We start from the raw sequence: 23,045 nt of genomic DNA, 5'->3' as shown, positions 1-23,045 counted from the left end.
TGTGAATGTTTTAAAATAAAAAATCCTGATGAGTTTTGTCAGTTTTGACTCATTTGTTACTGAATGTGAATTTGGACATTTTCTTTGGACACAAAACAGAAATAAACCTTTATATTTTACGAATACTTTAATAAAGGTACAAAATCCATATGATAATTGCTAATTTTGCCCGTTTTCCAGCGTAAATTGAGCTTCCTGTTGACTGCACCTTTAAATGCTAAATGTTCTTTTAAACTATTGCTGTTTTTTGGGATCAGTTATCTATATGGCTTCATTTGGAAGATTGAAAGAACTGTGAATCTCCATAAGAGATGTGGGGATCAAACAGGCTGTTGGTCTGACCTGAAGGCTCCAGTTCATTGGTCTTTTGCATGGATGGCAATCCTTATTTGAGACTTAAAACTGAGTTTCTCTGTCTAGGATTTTGTTATGCGACTTGGGAAAGTGGTTAAAAAAGATGTCCTGAACTGAATTTTTTCACAATGAACCTTGTATAGAAGAGGTTAGATTGTGTGGTTCTGTGCTCGCTCTTAAATAAAAAAATGCAAATACAAAATGCGAATTTAAAGGGGTGAAATATTTACATATATCTACAAAAACACTTTTAAATGTCATATATCTAGCTAAAAAGCCCAGCAGACTGTAAGTGCTTTTACTTTGAAATTGAACAGCACAGTGCTGTATAGATCATACTCAAAGGGATGCAGATGCAACAGGAAACTTTCAACGTGGAGCTGAATTACTGAGAGGATTAATCACTGTGCTTGTGGCTCTCTGGTTGCCTGCTGGCTCCTTTTCAACCCTTCATTTTCAGAATATCATCTGATAAAATTACAGCTGCGTGGTGTTTATCTGAGAAAAAAGCTGTCACTTTCATATGTGTTACAGTGTAGGGTACTAAGCTGGAGGCAATGGCTGGTGGTGTTTGTTTTTGCTTAGGTTTGTCTGCTCCGAGGTGAGAAACAAAGAAAAACAGGAATAAAATCGTGTTTTTTGATGGTTTTTATTGCTGAGGTTGTTGGAAGAGGAGCCCATGCAGGATCTGACTCCTGTCCATGAATCCTGGTTCACTGCCGGCTAAATCAGATAACGGCTCTCTGGTTTGGTCTCCAGTGACCCGCCTGGTTTGCACCATGGAAATGGATAACTCCATAAACACATCAGTTCTAATTTGTCTTTACGGGCATTTCACTGCCCAGACTCCGAGTCCATTTGTCTGACTGAAAGTCAAACCAATCCTTTTTTGCCTGCAATAGAAAACAACAACTTAAGAGGCAAAACTAACCCTTCATAAAAACGAGGCAGAAATTTGACTGGTACTCATTTCTTAAAGAATTTTTTTAAAGAGTTTTCCATTTTTCTTTTTTGAAACAGAATAGAATAATTAGACAAGTTTATTGATGTCAGAAGACAGACATTGATTTGTTGGCATAGCTCTGTAAAAACAGCAGATAATGGATAACTAAACTATAAATAAAGTGTCCAGTGGTTATGTGGCATTGTAATTCTGTTTGAAAGTAACTACTTCTGAGTAGTAAAACTCTGTCAAGAACTTGATTTGCTCTAAGTTTGCTAGTGTTTTAACTGGCCAGAAGTCTGCTGAAAAAACTGAAACCTGTTCTTATGGTTAGATACAGGCAAATAACGGACAAACCAAGAGTCTACAATTTATGTTCTTAGAGAAGACAACTCCTCTTAACTCTCATTGAAAGATACTTATATAAATATATAAAATATATAATTACATATAATATATATCATCTTTTGGGTGACAGCATTTGCTAAATGTTATTTTATACAAAATTCAAACAAGGGGTTTTGTGAAATGTTTAATGTAAAGTCTGAAAGCCTTCTGTGTTTTGTGAACAGACATAACAGGACACTCTAGCTCTGAGAACCAGCTCAGTGGCCCTGTGGAAGAGTGTCCGCCCTGAGACTAAAAGATCTGAGCTCAAATCCAGGCTATGCTGTACATAGCTATGTCTCCTGATGACACAAGACCAATAGAAGCACTTTTTAACTGTTTTTTAGATGTCAAATTATGGATGGCAAATAATTTTCTGCAGCTCAAACAGGAAAAAACTGAAATTTTAATTATCAGTCCTGAAGCTAATAGAGAGAAACAGTTTCTGAAGCTGCAGGAACTTTCATGAAGTCATTCAGAAACCTGGGCGTTATCTATGACTCTCAGCTAACTTTGATCCCCCATATTAAACAGGTGGTTAAACTGGTTTTTATCATCTCAGAAATCTGTATGAAGGTAAAAATGTGTCTAAAAGAACGCACTTGTAGATTTGATTAGATCAGTTTAGACACAAGTTTCTCGCAAGGAATGTGTCAGAATTTAGAGCGGAGTTGTAGCGCACTTGTGATACGCCAGCAGATTGGAGCACACGCAGAAGCACATGTGAGCAGTCGGAATCCCAGATTTGAAGTTGTAACTCTAAATGAACACATGCAAATGGAAATTTGTCCGTTCACAGCAAATATTTTTACACACAGATGCAGATTTTTAATGCACAAGTTTTCACATTCTATATTACAAGTTCTCACATCAAATCTACAAGTGCGCTCTTTTAGACACATGTTTGCCTTCAGAAATCTGGCTAGAGTCCGCCCACTACTCTCTCTTGCTAATATGGAGATGCTAATGCATGCTTTCATCATGAAAATTGATTACTGTAACGCCCTGCTTGCTGCTCTTCCAAAAACCAACATTAGGAACCTTCAGCTTCTCCAAAATTCTGCTGCATGACTTCTTACAAAGACCAGGAGGCGGGCTCACATCACCCCAATTTTATGATCCCTGCATTGGCTCCCCATGTGCTTCAGGATTGATTTTAAAATACTTTTAACAGTTTTTAAATGTTCTAACTGTAATGTTTTTTCTTAAAGAACTTTGATTTAAATTGAATAAATCACAAACCAGGCCGGGAAACTGTCTCATTCACTGTTTTACTTCCACCATCTTGAATCTCACACCTATTTCACAAATCCCGCGAGACTTCACAACAGAACAGGTAGGTATATTATCAAATCACAGTGACACCTAGTGGTCGGAATATTACATCCCCCTTAAACTAAAAAAATAATGCACTGCATTATCATGTAAACTTTGTTAAGACTTTGTTTACCTCAAAATAATAATAATAATAATAACTAAACATTAGCTGCTTGTCATCCATTCTAGGTAACATGAAATAATGAGAACATTTTCCTTTACCTTTGACAAATAGTTAAACATCGTACATATCAAAAACTTGTTTTGGTTTAACAACCCGTACAGACTTTGTGACATACATAGGCAGTTGATCATTTGGCAAAGTGTCCTTCTCTTTGCTTTGGGATTCAGGAGGTGTTGGCTGATTAATCTTCGGGTCCTTCACACTGAGGTCAGGCTGCTGAACTTCTTCTGCGATCTGGACTTCTTTGCTGTCAGAGTGTCTCTCTCTCAGATGATGCCTGTTTTGTCCTTCAGCAGTTGTGATGTGATAACTTCTGTGTGTATTTGCTGGTTGGGTGACTGTTGCTGATTTCCAGGAACCATCTTCTTGCTGGTCAGAAATAGGTGTACCTGCAGAAAGTGGGGTGAGAGGTTTAGCACATTTGTTAAAGAATGTCTGCTGACGCTGCTGGCAAACTTCTCTCTTAAAGCACACACTTTCCTGACAGGTAACTTGTGGCTTCAGCTGCTCAGGTGTGTTGGAAAGTACTAAATGTAGTCTGCGGCTCATGAGTACCTGTGCTGGTGAGTGAAGGTTGTCAACTGGGGTATTTCTGTATTCAATTAAACTTAGATATGAGTCTTTTCCTTCTGCTCTTGCTTTGTCCAATATGCGTTTTGCAGTTTGGACAGTCTTTTCTGCAAGTCCGTTGCTCTGTGGATAGTGGGGGCTGGTCGTGGTGTGTGTGAATCCCCATGTCTGTGGAAATTGACTAAATTCTTTTGATCTGTAGCACGGTCCATTGTCACTTATGACGATTTCTGGAATTCCGTGTCTTGCCATTGCTGCTTTGAGTTTGGCAATTACAGCCGCTGAGGTACAACTGTAAAGTATTTCCAACTCAAAATACCTGCTTAAGTAGTCAACTATGACAATGTAGTCTCTTGAGTTCCAACTAGGGCTGCACGATATGAAGAAAACTCGCGATATGCGATATTAGTAATTAATATTGCGATAACGATATAATTTGCGGTATATAAACAATTAGCAAAACAACCAAAAATATTATTCCCATTCCATTACAACAGCTTAAAAATTATACTGCAAATGACCCTTGTTGACATAGCAGGCGAACATACAACATAATAGGGCGTAGGCCTGCACAATATACCGCAAATTTATCGTTATTGCAATATCCAGCTCTGCAATATGCATATCGCAAAAGACAGTGAAAAATCGCAATAAATCGTAAACCTTAAATGTGTAAATACAACCTTAAGGCAGCTTGAAGCATTTAACGAATCAAATAAATCCCTTTATGCATTTGACCAATCGGATGGACGCCTTCACCTTGTTGACCAATCGGATGGAGGCCTTTTATGTTAGATGTTTGTCTCCTATGTCAACGAGGGTCATTTGGAGTATAATTTTTAAACTGTTGCAATGAAATGGGAATGATGTTTTTGTTTATTTTGTTATTTGTTTGTATACCGCAAATTATACCGTTATCGCAATATTAATCTTAAATATTGCATATCGTGAGTTTTCCTCATATCGTGCAGCCCTAATAGGGCGCCATCCGATTAGTTAACAACGGGAAGGGGTCCATCTGATTGGTCAAATGCAGAAAGGTATTCTTTCAATCCATTAAACACTTCAAGCTGCCATAAGATTGTTTGGCCACATCTAAGGTAACCATTTATTGCAAATTTGCTGTCTTTTGCGATATGCATATTGCACAGCTTGATATTGCGATAACGATAAATTTGCGGTATATTGTGCAGGCCTAGTTCCAACTAAAAAAGTCACTCCCTATCACTTGCCATGGTCTTTCAGGTATAGCATGTGACATTAAAGGTTCTCTGGGGTTTGAGCTGCGGCGCTGTTGGCATATGTGACATGTAATAACTGCTTCTTCAGGTTGTTTACCCATTTGGGGCCAAAACAAAATGTCTCTTGCTCTGCTTTTGCTCTTTTCGATTCCCATGTGACTTGAATGGATACGATCAATCATGGCTTTTCTCAGTGCCTGTGGAATTATTATTTTCTCGCCTTTAAATAAAATTCCGTCAAACTCAGAGATCTCATCTCTGTAGTTCCAGTATTCCTGAATGTTGTGTGGGCATGATGATCTTGTTTCTGGCCAGTGAAGGAAAGAAATCGTCCGCTTTTCAGTTCTTTCCATCCATGCGTGTTCGATAGTCGAGAGTGGTAAAACAAACAAGGATTCAACCGGATTAAAAATACTCAAAGTTTATTTCCCTGACAATAGTTCTAGAGCACAGATTAAAACATTAATGCAGATATATCTGGATTCTCAAGTAAAGATCTACTGACGCACAAGTTACATGCGAATTACTCGTAGATTCTCCTAAGAACAATGGAAAACTTTAAAACCAGTCTTTTTAAGATGTGTTTGAATCTCCGCCTTCCGGAAAGAGCATGGTCGCTGGACCTCCGCCCCTGGTCGCTCTGATTCGTCAGCTGATAGCCCGCCTGCTTCCTCTGGCCAATAGCTGACGGCTGCCAATCTTCAGATCCGCTCCGCCTCTCGGGGGCCCGTTTTACCGGCGCACACAGTCCGATGATCAAAAGAGTCCCCATCTGGTCAGAATAAATCATTCCTGGACAACTCAAGGTTCCTTTACCGGTATCCAGAGCAAAGGTCAGCTCCAACCTCTACATGAGAACACGAATCTTCACACTTTCCCAGGGGAAGAATCTTCAACCCAGTTGGTACGGATATCGCCCATGGCATATTTATGGCACCTATGTAAAACTCCTAACTTTGCACAAAGAACTGCAACGTTGCTCATGACTGCATGCACCTGGGCTTCCATTCCCTCGTTTAATGTTTCGTCCATATATGGAATGGATTTGCGAGACAATGTATCAGCAACTGGTATGTCTTTTCCAGGTAGGTGGGTAATGCTGATGTCATATCTCTGGAGCTGTAAAATTATTCTCTGTAGCCGTGGTGAAGCAGCAGCGAGGGGTTTCTTTATGATTGACTCCAAGGGCTTGTGGTCTGATTCTACAACGACTTTTCTTCCATAAATGTACTCATGAAAACGCTTGCAGCCGAAAAGCACTGCATATAGTTCTTTTTCGATCTGAGCATAGTTTTGTTCTGTCTTGTTGAGAGATTTTGACGCGTAGGCAACTGGTTTGCCCTCCTGGAGCATAACTGCACCTAGTCCACTTTTAGAAGCATCGACTTGGAGACGTAGCTCTTTCTGGGGGTCGAAATAAGCTAGAACTGGACCTGGCTCCTGTGTTATCAGGTCTTTCATCCGCTGAAATGCTCTGTCTTGAGCTGCATCCCATTTAAAATCATTGTCCTCTTTCAGCAGTAGTCGCAGTGGTGCATTGACTTCTGAAAGATTTGGTGCAAACCTGGCCAGATATGTGAACATACCGAGAACTGTTTCCAACTCTCTCTTGTTCTGCGGTGCTTGCATTTCTTGAACTGCTTTTATTTTCTGTGGGTCCGGTTTTAAACCTTCGTGTGATAATGTGTGTCCGAAGTAGCTTACCTCCTGCACAGAGATGCAGCATTTGTCAGGATTAAGCTTCACACCTCTTTCTCTTGTGCGTTGCAACATTGCTCTGAGGTTGCGATCGTGTTCCTGCTTGGTTTTGCCAAAAACCAGGACATCGTCCACTATGGCATCGACACCGTCAAGACCCTCGTAAGTCTCATCCACACGCCTCTGGAACTCATCCTGCGCTGAGATGATGCCAAATGGTAGCCTGAGGAAGCGGTATCTACCAAACACAGTGTTAAATGTGGTTAACAGAGAAGATTCATGACTTAGTTTGATGTTCCAGTAGCCTGATCTGGCACCTAACACACTGAAATATTTTGCTCCTGCAAGCTTTGCTGTGACGTCCTCAAGTGTGGGAAGTGGGTTATAAGGTCTCTGAATTGCCTTGTTTAGTGGTCTGGGGTCTAGACAGACTCTGAGCTTTCCTGATTTTGGTTTTTCGACAACAACAAGTGCATTCACCCACGCTGTTGGTTCAGTGACTTTGCAAATGATGCCATTCTTCTCCATGTTTTCGAGCTCTTCTTTAAGCTTACTCCGCAGAGCAAAAGGTATTCTGCGGGGAGGACACACAACTGGTGTTACTTCTGCATCAACATGAAAATTGCATTCCCCTGGAAACACTCCTATGCCCTGAGACACATCTTTAAACTCCTCCAAGATGTTCTGCGAACCTGTGTCGGTCTTTTCCTTTGTTACTGTCATCACGATTTTAATCAGGTTTAAGTCTCTGCAGGCTTTCATTGCCAAAACTGGTGGTGAATTTGTGTCAACAACATGGAAATCCAACATCAGTGATTGGTCCTTGTGTTTACATCTTAATTTGCATGTACCATCCACATTTAGGGAGTGTCCACCGTAGTCTGTGGTTTGCCGGTCGCAACATGACATTATGAAATAATGTTTGAAAAAGGTTTGCCGAAATTGTGTTAGCTTGTGCCCCAGTATCTACTTTAAATCTAGCTTTGCGAGATGGTGAGCCAAGCTCCAAATCTGCATAGGCCTGGTCATTACTTTGGCCTTCATTTTCGATTGTTATGCTGTCAATGTACAGTCCTGTCTCTTCATCACTTGACTGATGACTGTTCTTACTTTCTCCCACTGAATGTAACATCTTGTGATGAGGTTTATGCTGGAAAGGAATTTTCGCTCTGCAGGTCTTTGCAAAGTGATTAAACTTTCTGCACTTTATGCATTGCTTTCCTTTCGCTGGGCACGTGTCTTTTTGGCTGTGTTGCCATGCACACTGGCTCCATATCTTGGAGGCACCTGTCTCATCTTTATGCCTTACAGCATTCTGTGGTGTAGCAGATCTGTACTGCTTTCTGGAGACTGCATGAAGCGTGTCCTGGTGACTGTGCTCTTTGGCGCTTCCCATTGTCTTTAACTGCTGCTTTGCAAGCTCATGGGATCGTGCTATGTCGATGGCTTTGTCCAAAGTAAGCTCCGCCCCTTGGCTGAGAAGCTTTTCGCGCACAGAAGGAGAGTTTGTGCCAAAAACGATGCGATCACGAACCATTTCATCACTGTTAGGGTAGCCACAGTCCTTAACTAATAACTTCAATTTGGTGACAAACTGCTCAAAAGTCTCATGTTCACCCTGCATATGTTGGTGGAACTTGTACCTGGCGTATATAGGGTTAGCCTTCGGTGTGATATATTCAGTGTACTTGTCATAGTACGTCTGTAGCTTTTTAGCTTCATCTGCTGTTAGGTTCCACGTGTTATAAACATCACATCCTTTTTCTCCAACCCATAATAGCAGATAGCTGCACTTATCTGCCTTATCCTTTTCACGCAGAGGTCCGGTGAACATCAGCTCTGCATGCTGTCGGAATTTCCTCCATGCTTCTGGAAGGTTCGAGGAATCCCAGTCCATCCTCGGGATAGGAACGCCGTAGGACTCCATTTGTAGACAGGGTTGACAGAAAATCCCACTTGTGACACCATGTAATGTTTTTTGTTAAAGAACTTTGATTTAAATTGAATAAATCACAAACCAGGCCGGGAAACTGTCTCATTCAGTGCTTTACTTCCACCATCTTGAATCTCACACCTATTTCACAAATCCCGCGAGACTTCACAACAGAACAGGTAGGTATCTTAACAAATCACAGTGACACCTAGTGGTCGGAATATTACACTAACGGTCTTGCGCCTTCTTATTTATCCGATCTCTTAGTAAAGTATGAACCTTCGCGGACCCTGAGATCCTCTGGCTCTGGTCGGTTAACTATTCTGACTGTAAAACCCAAAAACCAATGGAGAGGCTGCGTTTCAGCACTATGGCCCCCATTTATGGAACAGTCTGCCAGAGGACCTGAGAGCCGCAGAGAGCATTAATGCTTTGAAGAAAAGGCTCAAGACTCATCTTTTTAACCTGGCTTTTAGCTAATTTCTACTAATTTTATTTATTTATTTATCTATTAGATTTTAATGCCTTATTTTAATTTACCTTATTTCAGTCAGACAACTCTTGCAGTAAGAAATATTTATTTGACATTTTCCACATTCTTTAAGTTGGCATTCACATATTTTCGTTTGGCATAAGGCTCCGTTCAATTCCATGAGAAATTTCCATAACACTTTCGGGTAACAAAACCCCCCCTTTACGGAGCCCACAGGTGGAAGCCGGGGAGGAGGGTGGGGCGAAGAATGAGCGCTGAAGGTAAGAAAGAGAATGAACGACTGCGCACCTGGGCTTAAAAGGACGCTGAGCAGGTGAGTTAATTGACTGAACCGCCCTAGGGTATTTACCTGTAAAACACTGCAGCGAGTATCTGCCCGAAATACGATAAATCGTCATTTCAGTCAGACAACTCTTGAAGTAAGAAATATTTATTTGACATTTTCCACATTCTTTCAGTTGGCATTCACATATTTTCGTTTGGCATAAGGCTCCGTTCAATTCCATGAGAAATTTCCATAACACTTTCGGGTAACAAAACCCCCAACACTAAAATCATCCAGAAGAAGAAAAATGTGAATGTATAATCAGCGTGTAATAAAATGGGGTGTGTTTTCGGCAGCATTCCATTTTCATTTCATTTCCCAGTATGACTGCTATGTGTGACCCGGCACCATTGACCGTTTGGGCCGCCCCCTTTCGAGTACAGCGCCATGAAGGGAACATGCTATCTAGTGGATCTGCTATGTGTGACCCGGCACCATTGACCGTTTGGGCCGCCCCCTTTCGAGTACAGCGCCATGAAGGGAACATGCTATCTAGTGGATCTGCTATGTGTGACCCGGCACCATTGACCGTTTGGGCCGCCCCCTTTCGAGTACAGCGCCATGAAGGGAACATGCTATCTAGTGGATCTGCTATGTGTGACCCGGCACCATTGACCGTTTGGGCCGCCCCCGTTCGAGTACAGCGCCACGAAGGGAACATGCTATCTAGTGGATCTGCTATGTGTGACCCGGCACCATTGACCGTAGGGTCGCTCCTGTTCGTGGAACCACTAGAGGAACATACTATCTGAAAGAGAGAGGGAAAGAAATAAAAGGGGAGCCAACATAAATTACTCATACCTGATCTTAGAACATAAGCTCACTTCCGCAAAACGCTGTGCAGAACTATAATTTAAACTGCCAAACAACCCGTATGAGACACTAACTTAACATCCAATCCAAAGCTTCTGATGGCGTATTATGACATGCTTAACAGCCATTATTCAAACTTCTATTAAACTAAGAACAAGCTTGATGGCCATAAACTTCTCCCATTTTGGCAACTATATATACACACGCGCTTAAGTAACATACATTATTTCGAAGCTCCCAACGACAGTACCACGAACGAGCTTAATAGCCATAATTTTCTCCATTTAGCATACCAATTATAAGCGCTCAAGTAACATCCATTTAATTGAGGTTCCATCCAAATATTAAGAACGAGTTCAACACCCATAATTACTATGCTTCATTGGCATACTATAAACAAATGAACTTAAGAATCAGATTCGAGCTCTGCGCATACTATGATACAACTTAGAACATCCTAAATTTTGAGGCTTCCACCTGGCTATAATTTTCTTTTAACATCTGTAATCGAATAATTTACATTCATTCTGCGGTTGACATTGATTAATTAATTCAGTCAGAGTGTCATTGGAATGCAGAGGAGGTCCACCGCCCCTTCACTTTCAGTGCAGAAATAGGTACGTCGAGCAGTCATCGTTGCAGCACCAGATCAAGGAATGCATGGGTGACATCATTTCCTGGAAACGGAGAAGCTGATCGGGGCGTAGGGGTTCGCAGGCTCAGGATGCGATGCATAGATAAAAACAAAGCAGTATTAGTCTTGACAAGAATATATAAATAACCCAGAAACTGATCAGTTTCAAAATGATTGAGATAAATTAAATAACAGTGCTTTTAAAGAACAAATCTGAGAAAGTGAAATTTAGTAGATAGTTAAGGTAAAGACCCATTGTGGATTTATCGCACCCTAGAAACCACCATAATTACAAATTCCAACAGTGAAATGATAGTGAAATATAGAACCTGCACGAAATCTTAACACCAATTTTTATATAATCAAATGATAAGAAAAGTACACTTTGACAGTTTCAGAGGGACGCACCTTCAGGAGGCCATCGAGGAGTAGGTGATGGGAAGAGTAGCCAAGGAGATTTGTAGATGAGGAAGGTCAACATCCCACGTAGCAAAGGATTACAGCTCAGCTGGATTTTATATTAGTGGTTCTCAAATTGGTGGACAACAAAGTACAGACTACTAAAATTTTAATTAGCCAAGGGCGTCTGAATACTGCAAAAGAGAACTTGAGAGCCATGAGGGATCATAGGTTTTGATAGTATTTTTGCTAGACTGAACCTTAAGCATTTAGAGGTGGAGTCAAACAAGCCTCTAAATGGGGATGCATCTAGCAGAGTGTCATCTGCTTAAGCAAGGCAGACAGAAGACTGACTTGTGGACACAAGATTTAACTCTTGAACTAAGCCTGAGAGCGCATGTGATATATTTCCTACGTTCAGGGTAGAAGTTGCTCAAAGTGTTATTTAAACATTAACCAAGTCAACCGATGACACAATACTATCATTCAATATTGAAACAGCCTTAATATAATCTCTAAGGATTAAATAACCGGACGACCCCTTAAAACCATCAGAGCTGTGGATTCTGGCAGCCGGACAAACACAAACCACTCTTCTTAAATCCTTTTCCCCCAAACCAGAAGGCGCAGACTCAGAAGAACAAGTGGAGGGAGCCTGAAGACACGTCAGTCATCATAACAAAACCACTCCAAGCATAGAGAGGGAAAGATCAAACGCAAAACACAAAAATCCAGAACAGGAACACGGGGCCCAGGATCGAACTACCCAGAACAAGAACACAAGATGAACGGATGACCATAGGACCAAAGCTACAGCAAATGTCAGGTGGCCCAATCATTGACAAATCATATTCAACCAAAATTTGAATAAACGACATGCTGTACAAAAGCTAGAGAGGACATAATGGGGAGAGACAAGCATCAATGAACCACCCAAATCCATAGAAGAAAAATAAATCCGGATGGGTTGAGAACCATCCGAAACCCAGATTTGAAAATAAAGTTTTTTCCACAGAGGTTCAAAGACCAGGGATACAGAGGAAAGTTGGCCACCAAGAAATCATCAATAAGATGCAAAATGAAGGGCACCCATCGCCTACAAATATCCAGGACAGGGCTTCAGATAATAAAGTCGATTTTATGAGGACTGCCACGACAGTGGAAGGTAAACCGACAAATACTTCGAGCGCCAACTGAAGGCCAAGAGACGCCACTGAGAGGCATAGAGGCAGAACAGTGAGACCATCAGTGATAACAGTCATCCTCAGCCTTATATCGCTTTCGGAGGAAAATCGTGGAGACAGCATGGGGAGCTGAAAAAAATATATACCAATCCTGAAGGCGCATGGGGAACCAGGCCGCTGATGCCCAGAAGATGAACTGCGAGGCGCTAACAGGTCCAGATCAAGTCACGTCAACCTGAAAACTTCCCAGGGGCGACCCATAGCGGCGGCTTTGAAAACGATGCCCTGGAAGAATCCATCACATAGCCCCCACAAACCTCCAAACCAGAGAGAGAATAACAAATTAACTGTCCAGCCGAGAAAACAAGGCCGCGACGAGACCAACACACACACCAATGCGGCCGACGCAAGTCCCTGAGCTGGGGTAGGACCCACTGGGGTACACAGAGCAGGGGAAAAACAGGCGGAGCATAACCAGATGCAGAAGGTGTGGGGGCAACGAACGAGGATCATTGAGTGAATAAAATGAGCCATAGACGCTGCATAAGAGAGACCAATCATAGGGAAAATGTCCACAGAGCAGAGACGGGTCCAAGAGACACTGATACACGTTCTGACTAACCAGTGCTACAACAACGAAGAAAATAAACAGAAGAACTGCCATAATAATAAAGCCAGCATCGAATTAAAAACAGTCAAGATTCACACTCAGCTCCCAAAGAACAAAACAGCAACAAAAAAACAAAAAAAAGTGTAAAATCCACAAAAAAAATTCAGCCAGCATGAGAAACCTGTCCAAACGAGGACCGCCAGCCTTCACAACCACAGAAGAGACCCCACAACCCTTGAAACAATAACCGGACGACGCCGAACTACGCAGCAGAAAAGGAATCAGAAGTGCATCATGAATGACCATGAGTCAAAACTACAATTCCCAGGGTCCTTAGGGGCGTGACGTCACCGAAGTAAACAGGAAGCAAAACGCAGCCTTAGAAAACTACACGGGAAAGAACCGCATGATGCTCACCGTAGAAATTTCGGCCGACCACGGCATACGAGAAGACCCGGACTGCTCCTGATCGGGGGGCACGGACATCCCGAACATCGCGGAAAGCACACCCCCTGCAGATGCACGCGACCGCGGCGAAACGAACGCGCTGTGCGCCGTCAGCCGCCCGCTGATCGCCGCAAAAGGAGAGCAGACGCGGCGAAACGAAAACCCCACATCAGAAAAATGGGGATCATCCATCCGAAGGACGGGGGGAACACAGCAATACGCCAAAAGAGAAGGAGACCCGCGGGCTCGGAGACCGGCGAAGAATGAGCGCTGAAGGTAAGAAAGAGAATGAAAGACTGCGCACCTGGGCTTAAAAGGACGCTGAGCAGGTGAGTTAATTGACTGAACCGCCCTAGGGTATTTACCTGTAAAACACTGCAGGGAGTATCTGCCCGAAATACGATAAATCGTCATTTCAATGTTTATTGTTTTTATCAATATGTTTACTTTTTGATTCTCTTTTTTATTTTCATTTTATTTCCGGTGCTTCCTCAGGTGGGACCCCTCCCTCTGGGTCGGCTTCTGTTCAGCCACTGCGGCTCTGGATGGGAACCTGCATCACCGCTTAGCTGTCGTGGAGCGGTCTCCACCTGTGATGCTGCATTTGGTTATACAGCTATTCACAGAGGGAGGTTCCAATTATCAGCGTTTCCAACATCTTGTTTTTGTGCTCAACCTTTTTTCTCTGTCTTTCCCCATCAGTTAGGGGGTGGGAGGTGTGACAGGAGTGGGGGGCTGTGTGTAGGTGTGGGGAGGGGGGCCTCTATTTTTTAATTTTTGTGCTTGTTTTTATATTATTCTTTTTGTTTTGTTTTAATGTAAAGCACTTTGTGTTATACTTTTATATGAAAAGTGCTTTAGAAATAAAGTTTGATTAGATTTGATTTGATTTGAAGTCATACCAAACACCATAAAAATGGAACCCAATGCCTCCCTGATTGACACTCAGCATTAATGGTTTGGATTGGGGGGGCTAAGCCACCATATGGTTCCCAAGCATAGCTGTATCTGCAGCTCACCGCTCCCCCAGGGGAGGCATCAAACGTGGAGAGCAAATTTTCACACACCCAGGATGTCTGCAGGTGAGATATGGGCAAACCTGTATGGGACACACAGGTGTCCATCACAAAGCATCAATATTGTAGACCGCTTGGTGAACCTGTTCATGCACATCTTTGTCAATGGGCACGCTGCAGACCACAGGTTGTAACAAACACTAAACACGTAAGGACACGCAGACCGTAAGGAGTCAATATTCCACTTTGCTAACAACTAGAGCATGGCGTAAGGCCACCATACATATGTCATAAGTTATCATAACTTCACAATATACTTACCACACTTACAACAATCGTATGTTCAGTTTTCATGGCGTGCCTTAAGGTGGCCGTATGTCCCTGAAGGGAACTGCAGGACAGACCTGCACCCCCCTTAAAATGCAGCGGCTCCTGTCTATGACCCCCCCATAGGCCTGGACAACCAAAAAACCCGCAGCATCCATAGAGGTCATGGGTGAATGTGATTAAGGCCTAACAGGCGTCATGATGTCCTGTGAGGTCAACCAATCCAAGGTGTCGGCAGAGCGGACACCTCCGAAGAATAAAGGGTCTTCTTTTTTTTGATAAACAAGAAGGAACATGAAAGGATTCTTTTACAATAAGGTTGAAAAGGAAATGAAGCTTTAAAACAGAATGATATATCCTCTCAAAGATGAGTTTGTTAAAGATGTCATGTTTTAGTTTGTCTTCTTCCTCATGCACTCATTAGCTGTCTTGTCCAGGATTTCTAGGAGACATTTACTGGACCAGAGTCTTCCCACTCACAGCTGCTACCAATACTCAGCCGGAGTGTGTCATCTCCCGAGGATTGGCTCACGCATCCTCATTTCATGCTTGACCTTTGTGTCTTTGTTCATTCTTGAAGCTTCAGGATTATTTGTTCAAAATGTTTCCGTGTCTTGAGCCCAAATGTAAGGCCGCGCTCTACTCTTTACAAAGTCCAGACATGCCTCTGCATGTGTTGGAGGTCAAGGAGGACTCAGAATTCAAATATTTAGCTTCATCCCACACAGCGCCGCTCTGCTGCCGATCCTCTGGAGGCAGCTTTTCTCATTCAAGAAGGTTAGAGATGAAGTCGTTGCTTGATCTCTCAATAAGCATTAGGTTCTAGAAAAAGTAAAGCAATAAAGATTTTTTAATGAAATCATATGTTTTCTTCCTAGAAGGTATTTATTTATGAGGTTCTTTGTGGAGACATCGTGCAGATTACACAATGACTCAGGAAGTGCTGCTTTGTGTCTGCAATAAAGACTCAAACTTTTACAAAGTTTCTGGAATAACTCTACATGTACTTAACGTACATTGTGAATTTACTTAAGTACTTTTCTTTTTTGGCAAAGGTCAAAGCTGGAAACGAAAACACTGACATCCACACGATTACACTTTAATTTGAAATGCCAGAGGAAGTCCAAATGATAGAAACTGCTGGGTTGTTTCAATTCATCAAATGTGTTTCAGAATTCCTTCACTATTCACTGCATATATACTATATACTATATTGTGCCTTCGCCATTTTGGGGTGCTGTCTGAATCTACAATTTCAAAATTTAGTGTCCTAGAAATTTCCCAGAAGTCTGTGCGAAAAGCCAGTGTGCATTGATGCTCTTCAGATTTAGATTTCAGTTTTTAAACCATAAGCATTTTCATCAGTATAGATCAGCCGGATGGGCCTTAAACAATGAATTCCTGAATAGTAAAATGCTCGTATTGATTAGGTTTTTACTTGTGAAATTGTTCATATGGTTTCTGAATTGATTTTAAAGTCCAGGGTACTAGATAGTCTAGTATTATATAGTTTTTTAAATACTTAGGGAGTAGCCACGCTCTCTTTCAGAATAGTTAGAATAAGTGTGGCAGCCATTTTTTTTTTGTTTTGTTTTTTGTGTGTTGCTGTCGTTTTCTTTGATGTACTTCATGTCTTTGTGGGAAACGAAATGGTGCCACCACTGACTGTATATGAGAACTGGACTGAGTGACCCCTCCCCCCCCACAGTAGCCGCTAGCTCCAAGAATCCAAAATCCCAGAGACTTCTACTGAGAAATTAACAGCTTTTACACATTCTATTGGTCAGAATAACTATTCTTGTTTTGAAACCTTTATTAACGTCTTGATAATCCAGATTTTTTTTCAAGATATTTTCTTTTTATTGCAAGTTATCCAAGTTACAAACTGACCAATCAGATGTACCGAATAAAAGTATTTGGCCTCAAATAGAATGTTCAAAAAGTTTGATTAACCGATTTTCCCGAGCCTGCTTTCAGGCGGTGGGGGGGTAGATATCCAACAAGCTCACTACTGATTGACAAAAATGGTTCCCATAGAAACGATGCCTCAGACCAACTCGGACCAGTTACTGCGTATGACGTCTGGCTCCAACATGGCACCATCTGTATTGGGAAAAAATTGCGACTGAAGTGACTTCATGTGGTTGGAGCCGGGAGTAAATCCTTTTCTATTGGTGATGTCACACTCACTCAGTCCAGTTCTCATGTACAGTCAGTGGTTACTCAAATGTTGGTTTAAAGAAATCTTTAGAAACTGGAGCCATGCAGAATCACAAAGTATTTTAGGACTTTACAACTGTAATAAACAAAAACACTGATTCAAAAACTTTGTTTTGCATCTTGAACCTCATCTTTCATATCATAAATGAGCTTCTATTCAAGCTCAAGTGGAGGCGTGGTCATTTGATTGACAGTATGTGGTCCACTTACCAGCTTCAGAAGGAACCAACAAGGTGTTTTCCAGTACTGTCAGACTGTTTGTCCTTCCTGTTTGCAGATTTTGGCACTTTGGCCAAATGTGAGCAGAATCTGAATTCAGATCTGTCCAAAACCAACCAATGAGAGATGCTGCCACATCCTCATGTCCTCTAGATGTGCAGTCACAGGGGAAACAGTCATCACTTCTAATTGACTTTTCTGGCATCCATGCTACATCTGTAACCCTTGTGCTATCCTTGGCACTTTAACATTGGGAGTTGGGTCATCTAGACCCACTAGACAGAGCTCTGAACCTTTTTTCTTCAATGATTTGTGATCTTCACTGGTGTCCATGGATTACATGAAATCTTTCCACCTTTATCCACCTTTGTCATGGTAGGGAGAACACCTCAATGGAAGGGGGGGGGGGTCATTTAAGATAACACAAGGGTTAATGTTCCAATGTCCTGCTCTCTCCAGAGTTTCATCATAAACTTCTTTTCACTCTTTGTTTTGAGATTTTCTTGAGGTAAAAGTCCACAAGAACACATCCAAGAACTTTGTTTTTTCTATCAGTTCTGGAGGATGATGTTCAGCAGAGACAGAGAAATCTGTTTCCATGTGAATAAAAAGCTACACCCATCAGAAGAAACAGAAAGAAATGGGATCTTTGTGGGCCAAACTCGAAGAAACAACTGAAGCTTTAGTTGTTGCAAAAATAGGACAGCACATATATTTATCTTCAGGATATTATTGCCCAATCTGCCTCGTTGCAGAGCTGGAATAATAAAACCAACCAAAAGGAGAGAGTTTGGATTTCCTATTTCTAGGGCAACAAGTAAAGGTGGTTCATTACTTTATGAAGGAACAATCTGCCATTTTATTTCACTTCAAAATAGATTTGTTAAGGTAAAACCCACACAGTTCTCAACCTGTCAATCAATAAATACATAAATACCTGTTTAAAAATATCTCCAGTTTGTGTAGATCTATCTTAGAAGTAAAGGAATTGAGCAGGATGCATCAATAATATTATTTTCCTTCATCTAACATGTCGGAACAAAGAAGTCTAATTACAAGTTTCAGCTTTTTGTTTTCTAGTAATTGTTCTTTTATTTACTGTAAAAATAATTCACGAAACCATACCAGGAAAACAAATGTATTCATAATTAAGATTCCCTATTTTTGGTCATTACTCCTGAACAAGTACAGGGAAGCACAGTGCAAATATTTACAGTGATCATTTAAAGAAGACGATATAATGGAGGATTTAGTGTCAAAATAAATCTTAAATGTATAAACATCTCTGGAGGAAGCTGCAGAAGCGTTGTATGCAGATGCTACCCGCTGCCCTCTTTTAACTCGCCCTTACTGGGTGAGCAGCTGCAACTTGCCCCTCACTCTCCCCATCTCCCCCTGCCACCCTGGTCAGGGCTGCATGGAAGAAAATCATCCAAAGGAACACTTTTTCTAAAAAGCTGCTGTGGGCGGATTTGTTTTTTTCCTCTCTTTTGTTCTGAGTTCTGTGTGTTTTCTTTCTATCAGTAAGACATTGTTGTGTTTGTGGAGCTGTGTGTGTGTGTGTGTGTGTCTGATTGCTTTCAGGTGTGGTGCTGAAGAGGGCGTGGCTTCCATTGGACCCAACCTGATGGAGCAGCCTTTTGTAAGGAGGGAGCTCAGCTGCAACCTGCCTCCCCTGCTAAGCTGCAGGTGAGGCAGGTTGCAGCTGAGCTCCTCTCCACCTGTTCTGTAGTTTTTGTGGTACTTTGTGGTTTGGTGTTAAGACCAACTCTGTGTAGTCTTTTGTTAGTAGTTATGATAAGTGACGCTGTAGGGGTGAACTGCCATTTTCTTTACACATGTTTTGTCATTTTTCTTTCATTTCCAGGTAAGATTTCAGATTCCAGTTGGGGGGGGGGGGGGGGGGTTGGCCTTGGTTCACCCTGAAGCCTTTTTGCTTCACCTTTTAAGTTATTGTTGTTGGTATTTATTAATTAGTTAATACGTTTGTTTTTTACTACAGAGACAATCTTTCTGTGATTTGTAGTTAAAGTTGGTGAAAAAACATTACTTTTTGGTTTTACTCCACCGGTTCCCCCCGGACATATTAAGGGGCATAGCAGGCATGTTTTCTGTTTGGTTTTATTTCCATAGCAACCATTTTTTTTTGGTCGTCTGGGCGTGACGAACAGGTCTGTCTTTTTTAGAGGAATTGGCAAAACAATATGTGGGGATTTTCTTGGCAAAGGAGGTTTTTCGTGAACCAAACCCACATTCCTAATGTTTTCTTATAGTATGTTGTATCATTTTGTCCATCCTGAGCCAAGGATTACATTTTCCAGACATTCCAGTAAAAAATATGCAAGCAGCAGGAAACGCCACTTGTGTGAGCTCGCAATGCTAAAGCCAATAAATATCTTCAATCTTCAGCTTTTTATTCCAGTATCTCTTCCCAACGATGCGCTAGGAGTTACGAGGCGATAGATTGAAATTCTTCGGAGGAGTTTAAATTTTCAGCTTGTACTAAACGGGATTTATTTGTTTTTTTGACTATACAAGAGGGCAGTGTCTTCCTGAGGTCAGAGGTCAACAAAACTTCAGTTGTAGTAGTTTTAGGATGTGTCCAGACTGGACACAATTGGTTCGCTTATTGGGCAGTCTGAAAACACGGACACTAGTCTGGGACCAGCAAGCGCCCCCTCGACCCATCCTTGGAGGTGGTCTCGCCTCGTTTCCAATCAGACTGAACTCCGGTTAGCTCCAGTCTCCTCAGTCTGAGTGTACTGGATGCTCGGAGCGGAGCAACTGAACCAGAAGGCCCACCGCATTACGTGATGTAAACACAGTAACCAAGCAACAGTGGGACACAGCAAATCATTGAAATGTGGTTGGATGAATGCATTCTCATTAAAACTACTTTTGACGTGACATAGATTTCTTCTCATGCGGTTTTCCTAAGAATCGATATGTCATGAACACTCATCAGCGTAGCTTTCAGCGCCTCCTCAGCCTTGCAGCAGGCGTCCACTGTACCAGAGGAACCAGTTAAAAGGGTTGAACCTGGCATTAATACAGACTTCCAAAATTGGTCAGTGAAACATAAAGTTTAATCAGTGAAGTATCCTGATAAGGACTACAAAGCGGAGGACTTCCAGGATTTGATCTGGTTAAAAAGCAGTCTGAATATCAACCAAACTCAAGGTCCAGGACTCGAACCGACCAAGTTATCCCTTGTGCTATCCTGGGCACTTTAATGTTGGGAGTTGGGTCATCTAGACCCACTAGACAGTTTTTTTAAATAAACTTTATTAACAAATATTGCACATACAAAATACAAAACACAAAACTCCACACTGTGTGCAAAATACAATCTTCACGTTCGCCAGGAGAATGAACAAAAAAAACATAATAATAACCATGTAAAACAGTTTAAGCAAAAATAATAAAGGCAAAGGAATCTGTTAAAGTTTCAGGAGAGACCATGTTTCAACTGTTCTGACAGCTTTTTGGTTAGAGGAAGATTTAATACTGTTCACATACAAAACCATTTCTTTCTGAAAAACATAAAACCCTGGTTTTTGTTGGCATATTTACACTTGTGTATAAAGTATTTATCCATAATTATAAGTAAATTAACTACATATATTTTTTCTGCATTAAGTCTTCCTTGTGTAAAATATCCCCAAATAATATGCTCATAAAATAATCTATAATCTTCTCATAGATGAGTTCTTATAAAATGTATCACATCTTTCCAAAATAGTTGAGTGAAATAGCAAAACCAAAAAAGATGAGGCACCGTTTCTGATGAGGAATGACAGAATGTACAGTTTATGTCCAGATCTTTTTAAAACTTGGTAAAGAAATGTTTCACTGGATTAAATTTGTGAAGAATTTTGAAAGAAATGTCTGTGATTTTATTGGTGATGAAATACTTTTGTGGCAGGGTCCAAACCTTTTCCCACTGAATTCTACATCCAAAGCTGTTCCAGTCAGAGATAACATACGGTCATTTTGAAACAGAGAACGGATACTTTGATTATTCCTGCTAGCTGAAATACATGCCGTTCCACACCACAAATCTGATAATTTGGGAGGAGAACGGCTCCACAGAAGCCTAACACCACCTGAGACGGCTCCAGTAACCAATGAAAACTCTGCAGGTGAGACATGCAGACTATATGTGGACAGAAACTCAACGTCTGACATCAGGTTACCTTGTGGATTCATCAGCTGTGTCACAAGAGAAATGTTTTTTTCAAACCAATATTCAAGAAAAATACTCTTGTTTTTGTGTAGAATATCTGCGTTATTCCGAATATAGTAGCGATGAGGAGAAAAACTATGTTTGTAGATCAAAGTCCATGTTAATAAAACCTGCTTATGAAAATTAGACAAATTTAAAGGAATTTTCTCTATTTTAAAATTACATAATAGAAGAAATGGCAGACCTCCAAGCTTATCAAATATATATTTAGGTATGAAATTCCAAAATGAGGTTTCACTTTATAAGAAGTTTTTTAACCATTTAATTTTGAGGACATTGTTTAGAGTGGAAAAGTCAAGTCCTCCGTCTTTTGATGAATTGATTACTTCTGATTTTCGTACATAGTGGATTCTGTTTCTCCAAAGAAAATGAAAAAGTATCTGATCAATCCTTTTTGCAGTTTTACAGTCCAGAGATGGTGAGGAAGCAATGTAGACTAGCCTGGAAATTCCTTGCTTTAGCTAAGAGGTCACGACCTTTTAGTGAAAGATCTCTCTGTAGCCAGCGATTAAACCTGTTTTGTGCTTTTGCAATCATAGGATTCATCAGTTCTCTTTGTTTTTGATCTTTAGTTAACTGCTATCCCAAATATGTGACTTTTTCTTTGACTACTATACTATTAATGGATGTTAAAGCACATTGTTTAAGAGGAAATAACTCACATTTCTTTAGGTTTAGATAAAGTCCAGATGCTTTTGAAAATGTCTCTATAACTTGAAGAACCCTGGGAACCTGTGAGGAGTTTTTTAAGAATAAAGTGCTGTCATCTGCCAGTTGACTCATAAGAATGTTTTTACCAGCAGTAGAAATCCCATCAACATCACTCGATTTTATATATCTACAGAAAACTTGTGCAACCAACAGAAACAGGTACGCAGAGACAGGACAGCCCTGTCTTATTCCTCTATGGAGACAGAATCTGCGAGTGGTGCCAGCACTCAACTCAACAGAACTGTTTCCATTTGCATAGAGTGTTTTAACAGCACTACACAAATAATCCCCAAAACCCATCTTTTCCAGACAGTAGAATAGAAAAGGATGCTCAACAGTATCAAATGCCTTACAAAAATGAAGCTATCATCATCAGTAATGAGGTCAGACCCACCAGACAGAGCTCTGAACCTTTTTTCTGGTAGGGAGAACACCTCAATGGAAGGGGGGGGGGGGGGTCATAGGATAGCACAAGGGGTAAATGGCTCTGGATCAGCCACAAAGCTCGTAACAGTACGATGATTAGTTTTCATGACAGATCCAGGTTTCCTACCTTTTCAAAGGCATTGAACTAGTTCAGGTTTTCAGCAGCAGAGATGCTTTTTCTTCCCATATTGCCTGAAAATGTTGGTCTGCTTATTAATGTGGAACGTCCTTCTGTAGTAGTTTTTCATTAAACTCACCTGGAAACTAATTATTACAGGTGTCTGAGATTGAGTTCAGTGATCCAAAGAGCCCAGAGACACAATGTCATCCATACAACAAATATTTCAA

At 41.2% G+C, this 23,045-nt stretch overlaps 1 protein-coding gene across 1 annotated transcript in view; it reads left to right on the top strand.

Moving 5' to 3' along the window:
- The window catches only part of slc2a13a (solute carrier family 2 member 13a), a 146,075-nt gene that overhangs the window by 74,112 nt on the left and 48,918 nt on the right, over nt 1–23,045 (top strand). The window lies entirely within an intron of this gene.

This window comes from Oryzias latipes, chromosome 23 (assembly GCF_053564925.1).
Source record: "Oryzias latipes strain Hd-rR chromosome 23, Olatipes_Hd-rR_3.1".
Taxonomy (NCBI): Eukaryota; Metazoa; Chordata; class Actinopteri; order Beloniformes; family Adrianichthyidae; genus Oryzias; species Oryzias latipes.
This window is presented reverse-complemented; position numbering and strand designations above follow the sequence as displayed.